Raw genomic sequence first — 6000 nt, 5'->3', positions numbered from 1 at the left:
GAGATGATATTGTTGTTGCATAGAAAGTCTCTCAGTTGAATTGAAGATAAACCGGAGTAAAACTGAAGTAATGTGTAATCCAAAGACACTAAACAGCGTCGTCAGAATAAGCGAAGAAATTCTTGAAGAAGTCGAGAAGTACAATTATTTGGAACAAATACTATAAGTAACGAAGATCGCGAAAACAAAATAATAAGACACATTACAGTTGGATGGAAAGCTTTCGGTAAACATAGACATCATGAAATGTAGCTTGCAAGTATATATGAAACGAAAAGAATATATATAACGAATGTATAATTCCAGGTATGACGTACTGTTGTGAGACCTGGGAAACTAACAAAATCAATGGAAAACTAATTCGTTCTCAAAAAGCATTGGAAAGGTCAAAGTTAGCAATATTTTTGAGATACAGGAAGAAAACAACGTCGTCGAGAGAGCAGACTATAGTTTAAGACATTATAGAAGTTATAAAAGAAAATAAATGGACGTTCAGGCCATGTAACAAGAATAAGGGATAAACGATTAAGCAAGAGGAAGAATGACTGGACTCCAGGAGACTGCAAATCAATTAGAAAAGGCCTGACAGGAAGGGAAGAGATAAGATTGAGAAGTCTGCAGGACCAGCCTGACAGAGATTAGCTCAGTCAAGAAATGTGTGAAGAAAATTGGAGTAGGCCATTGCTTAGCAGTAGACCTGCAATGGTTACTGCTGTTATTGCTGCTGTTGCTGATGATGATGACGATGAAGATGATTTTGTTCTAATGGGAACTAGAAATTCTACCATGCTTTTGTCATCAGAGGTAATGTTCAGTTACGAAAAGGCTGCTAACATTTCCAAGGGAATGAAGGATGTTCGCCGCACAGCTATAGTGTAGTATCATAACTATCTGCAAATTCCCATCGCAGGTAATGAACAGATAATAATATTGGATCCTAAAGGTTCTGTGTTTTGCATGGTTTGAGCCTTGACACAAAAAACTAGTTGAAAAGTAAGTTGAAAACTCATATAACTAAGAAGAAACTGTACTAAGTCTGAAGCGAACTGGTAATGAAAGGAGGGAATAGCACCAAACAGATAAGCTTTCCGAACAATGGAAAAGAATGTCAAAAACGCAAACAAGAAATTTAAAAAAGACAAATACCATATAGCAGTATCTTAATCAAGTAACCGTGAAACCAATAAAATCATGGTCTATCCTTTGACCAAAGGACCCAAGTTGTAGATTCCATAACAGAAACGATAAGCCGGCCGCAACTGTGGCTTGGGAAATATATTTACATTTTGCCCCCCATACGTTTCGTAATATACTTGTGAAAGATTGGTAATCTTGTTGCTATTTTTTTGTGCCACCATCAAGCAAAGTCAGCCTTACACATATATGAGATTTAGTATTTTATTTTAGCCTGCAACAGTCTCGAGAAAACTGTCAATAAAATCTTAGCCAAGATAAAAACGCAGATTCATTATACACGTCCAGCGTGATAGCCTTGCAGCTGTGCTGTTGTGGCTCAGTAATCAGCCAAGACTGGAGGCGTAGCAAGTGCACCTTAATGCTTGAACTGTTACCGGTGCAGTTACCTACGAAACCACCATAGTCCGAGAGATCTTTTGTAATACAGTATAGGCAAAATCTTATGGCAACAGCAAAAGCAGAGGAGAAATCAGTCATCAAAGTAACTGGGTTAGTGGAGAGTTTGTGTAATTACTTCAATCAGCGAGGTTTTATAACATTTATATATATATATATATATATATATATATATATATATATATATATATATATATATATATATATATATATATATATATATATATATACAGTATATATATATATATATATATATATATATATATATATATATATATATATATATGAGGGGGCTACGAAGAAATAATGAGACAACGATGAAGTATGAGAGTTTGTGGAGTAGTATCTAATCCATTAAGTCGAAACATCATTTGTTTTCTGGATAAAACGGTCAACAGCAAACAAGAATGAAATACAAAGAGGGCATGCAAGCACAAAAGATCCAAATACCGGGCAGATACTAGTACGAATTTGATCCGATCTTGTGTCCTTGACCTTTGACTGGTTCTCAAAATCGAATCCTTTTTAAATATGGTGTACTGTATCATGAACCCCTTTACCCATTTCTTGTCAAAACCGGATGAAAAAAGTTAAGCTGGCCTTGGTATATAGTTGTGACCTATGCCCTGTGGTTCTAAAAACAATGGGGTAACTTTTTCGCTGCCCTTTATCCCTTTTATCACATTTAGTCTAAGATGAAAACTGTCTTAGTTATTTTTCCATACTAGGACACCCACGGATCCAACTGTGACCTTATCCGGTGGCCTTGGACTCTGTGTGACTTAAAAGTACCGACGTCCCCCATTTTCCTTTTTTCCCCTACCCTCATCTCTTTCATTTGGTTTGGTCAGCTTTTCGCCTGTGGTTTTCCACACAACAGGTCAACCTCCCGGCAGACCATCAACCCTTTGACCGAGTTTGGTTAAGATCGGATTAAAACTGTTTGGGTATATAAAGTTTAGTCCCCTGCTTGCTTATGTAACCTACAACTTGGTCCCTTTGTTGTTTAGTCTCTCAAAAGCAGAGTAAGATGGTGAAATGCTTCTCAGCATCAAGAAAACATTATTCTGGTGAAGAAGTCGTTGTCCTCCCTGCCAACACCGCTTCTTATTTCCCTCCCAACTCAGTTACTTCATATATCATTGCTAACTGCCGTCTTCTTATGGGCATAGGTGGCTTCTTAACATCTACACTTTAGCGCTTTGGCTTATTACATTCATATTCTTGTATATATTATTATATCTTTAGACTGTGAGTAGAGTTTGCTTAAATAAAAGACATAATAATGTGTCATGCGGCTGAATAACTGGTAGGAAGTATGTGATATAAAGCCTCATAACCATTTCAAGATTTGGCTCATTGTTTCTATATCAGCTTCCCTTTTACTCTAATCAATGATTATCGTCCGCAGTGAAATCGTTTGTAGAGATGAGAGAAAAGCGGTTAGCTTTTCCTCCCTGAACAACAAGGTGGTCTCCCCGCTCTCTCATGCTACGAAGCACATAGCCTGCTCTTCAATAAGCCAAGTTGTGTAACTCCTAGTCAAAATGTCAGAGGGTGTGGGCTACTTCATTAGCAAAAAGACAGGATTGAAGATGCTGTGATGCTGCAGTGACTGGGAATCGTTACGTGACCCGAACTTATTTTACTGTGTGATTTCTGAGCAAAGGATTGTATTTTTGCTACTGTGTTTATGAGACACGTCTTCTTCAAAGGAATACTGCCATGTGGTGAAGAAGCTTGTTCAGCCAAGTGATCAGTGAAGCTGTACTAGTGTGCAATAATGTTCCTTCTATCAACCAAGGGACAGGGTAATCCGCCAGTAGAGGTTAGGTTTATCTCACACGTCTACCCCTGAACTCCCCCTCCTTACCCCCACCATTGCACTGATTTGTAAGGTGGATTGATCAGAGATATGAAGCTTCAGTGGAGTAACTCTAATGTATAGTCTGATTTCCAAATATACATCCAACGTGTTCTAAGCGATGCACTGTAATCCAAGTAAATGCGACAAGTTATATGATTGCTAGCCACATAGCCTCTCTCCTACCTTGTCATCTGGGGTACCACTCATCTACCCACTCACACATCCACCTACCCAGTCAACCCTTCCAACACAACCCACCGACCTCACCCTGGCAACTAACCCTGCCCAGCCACCTGGGCGACCCATGCAGTCCTCTGATCCCTGCGAACCCACGAATGCCACCCAGGTTTCACTGTGACGGCTCAAATCGTTTATGAGATATAGTGGTGTTAAAGACGGGCGATATACTTGACCTTTGACAGCCATTTTGGTGACTTTGACGTTGACCTCAAGTGCCCGTTTTCGAACTCGCCCAAGATTTTGGCCATATCTTGATACCCTGAAGGCATTACGTTGATAGCTCAAACCGTTCACGAGATATAATGATGCTAAAGGCTGGTGATAAAAACTAATTGACCTTTGGCAGCCATTTTGGTGACCTTGACATTGACCCCAAGTGCCCATTTTCGAACTTGGCCAGGATTTTGGCCATATCTTGATACCCCGAAGGTTTCATGCTGATACCTCAAACTATTCAAGAGATATAATGGGAACACACACACACACACACACACACACACACACACAGAGCCAGGCAAGAAAATTATCGCTCCACCTCGTAAGGCGGGCGAAAAAAAAAAAAAAAAAAAATTCATGGGAAAAGTAAACGAAGCAGCTTTTAGAAGTAGGAGGCAAGAACCCTAAAATTAAACATCAGGCTTCTGAGAGAACAAAAGAACTTCTAATAAGAAGGGAAAAATTACTAAAGACAATGAAACTTTACACTAAATCAGCTGAACAAAAAAAAAAAAGACTTCTACTACGAAAAGAATTTCGGACTCTGGAGATGAGCGGAGTCGGAAATATTAAGGAATGAATGAAGGCTGAAGGCAATCATGAGGAGGCTTGGTGGAGGAAGAAATCCGATATTTGCTCATAGAGGCAGAAACGAAGACTTAATAAGCAACAGATAATATTTGGCCAAAATGTCATACGAAATATATGAAGAAATATCCAGTAGTATTATCATGATGGAGGAATCATCTTAACAAAGAAAACTGGTGGATGTAATGTCAGAAAGCATCGCATCGGACGTAAAGAACGCACTGAGTAGCATGAAGAGGGATAAGGCCGGAGGTGATCTTGATCCCCTCACTTATTTTATTACTGATACAGTTAAGTTTCCTTTAAAGGGACAAGCAAACCTGTTCACCAAATTTTCATAATTAAGGGAGTACTCAGATCAGGGAAACACACGTCCGTTACTTTGATGAACAAAACAGGTCTCGCCAAAGATTTAAAGGACTTTCGTTTAATTAGTATTCACACTGTTACTTATAGTACAAACTTTTCAGAAAATCCTAGCACAGAGAATTTGTCATACACTAGATGCAAACCAGCCAAGAAATCAAGTAAACTATTGTAGTTATTATACGATCACAGACCATATTCAAACTGTTAATCGGGCGATTGAGAAAACTTCACATAATCCCATTGTGCTTAGAATTTATTAATTATGGGCAGGCAATTAAATTCACTGAAACAAATGCAATAATTAGAGCTTTTTGATGACAAATAGTAGGAGAAAATTATTTAAAATTACTGGTCGATACCCATTCAAGCTGTTCAGACATCATAAAGCTCCTCAGGGAAGGCCAAAAAATACCAAGTGTTTGACAAAGAAATATGACTTTACTTAATTTATTCATAGCATGCTAGAGAATGCCATCAGAAATATAGTACCGAATGGAAAGGCAACGAGCATCACCAGTGAGCGATTTAATACCTCTAGCCTGCCTAATGACAAAGCTTTCTTCAGTGAAACGGGGATGGGAACGGGGGTCGATTATATAAATCTGTGCGTTCCTCCTATTCTAACGTGTGGATCAGAACGTGGAATATCCTAAACCCAAAGAATGCAACCTTTGAAGTGCTGAGAGAGAGAGAGAGAGATATGGAAAAGGATAATTCTTTCCATTATTGGAGAGGTATAAGGAGAGCTCTCTAGATGGCTTTCTTAAGAGGAGTAGACTGTAGCACCAGTCGAGCAGGGCAGTACTCCCGAAGTGGATGGAAAGCTGATGACAGGGAGTGCTGGAGCTCCCGTTTCATCAGCCCTCAGGACTAGTTCCTGACCATCCCCCTTTGCTGAACTTTTTCAGTGTCTCAGTTACACAGAGAGTAGGCCAGCATGCTCTCCAACACAAATTTCTCTAACTATCTACACCAAACTACATGCACAGTACACACTACACTTCCTTTTCCAAAATTCAAAAAAAAAAAAAAACATGGCGTCTCATCACCCAGCCTCGGAGTCCCCAGGGGGGGGGGGCCATAAATGCCCCCACCTTCCGCCTCTCTCCCGGTGACGACTCGAGGTG

The sequence above is a fragment of the Coenobita brevimanus genome, chromosome 45 (genome assembly GCF_032717465.1).
Source record: "Coenobita brevimanus isolate Jiangsu-jjx chromosome 45, ASM3271746v2, whole genome shotgun sequence".
Classification (NCBI taxonomy): Eukaryota; Metazoa; Arthropoda; class Malacostraca; order Decapoda; family Coenobitidae; genus Coenobita; species Coenobita brevimanus.
Note: the sequence above shows the minus strand (reverse complement) of the source record.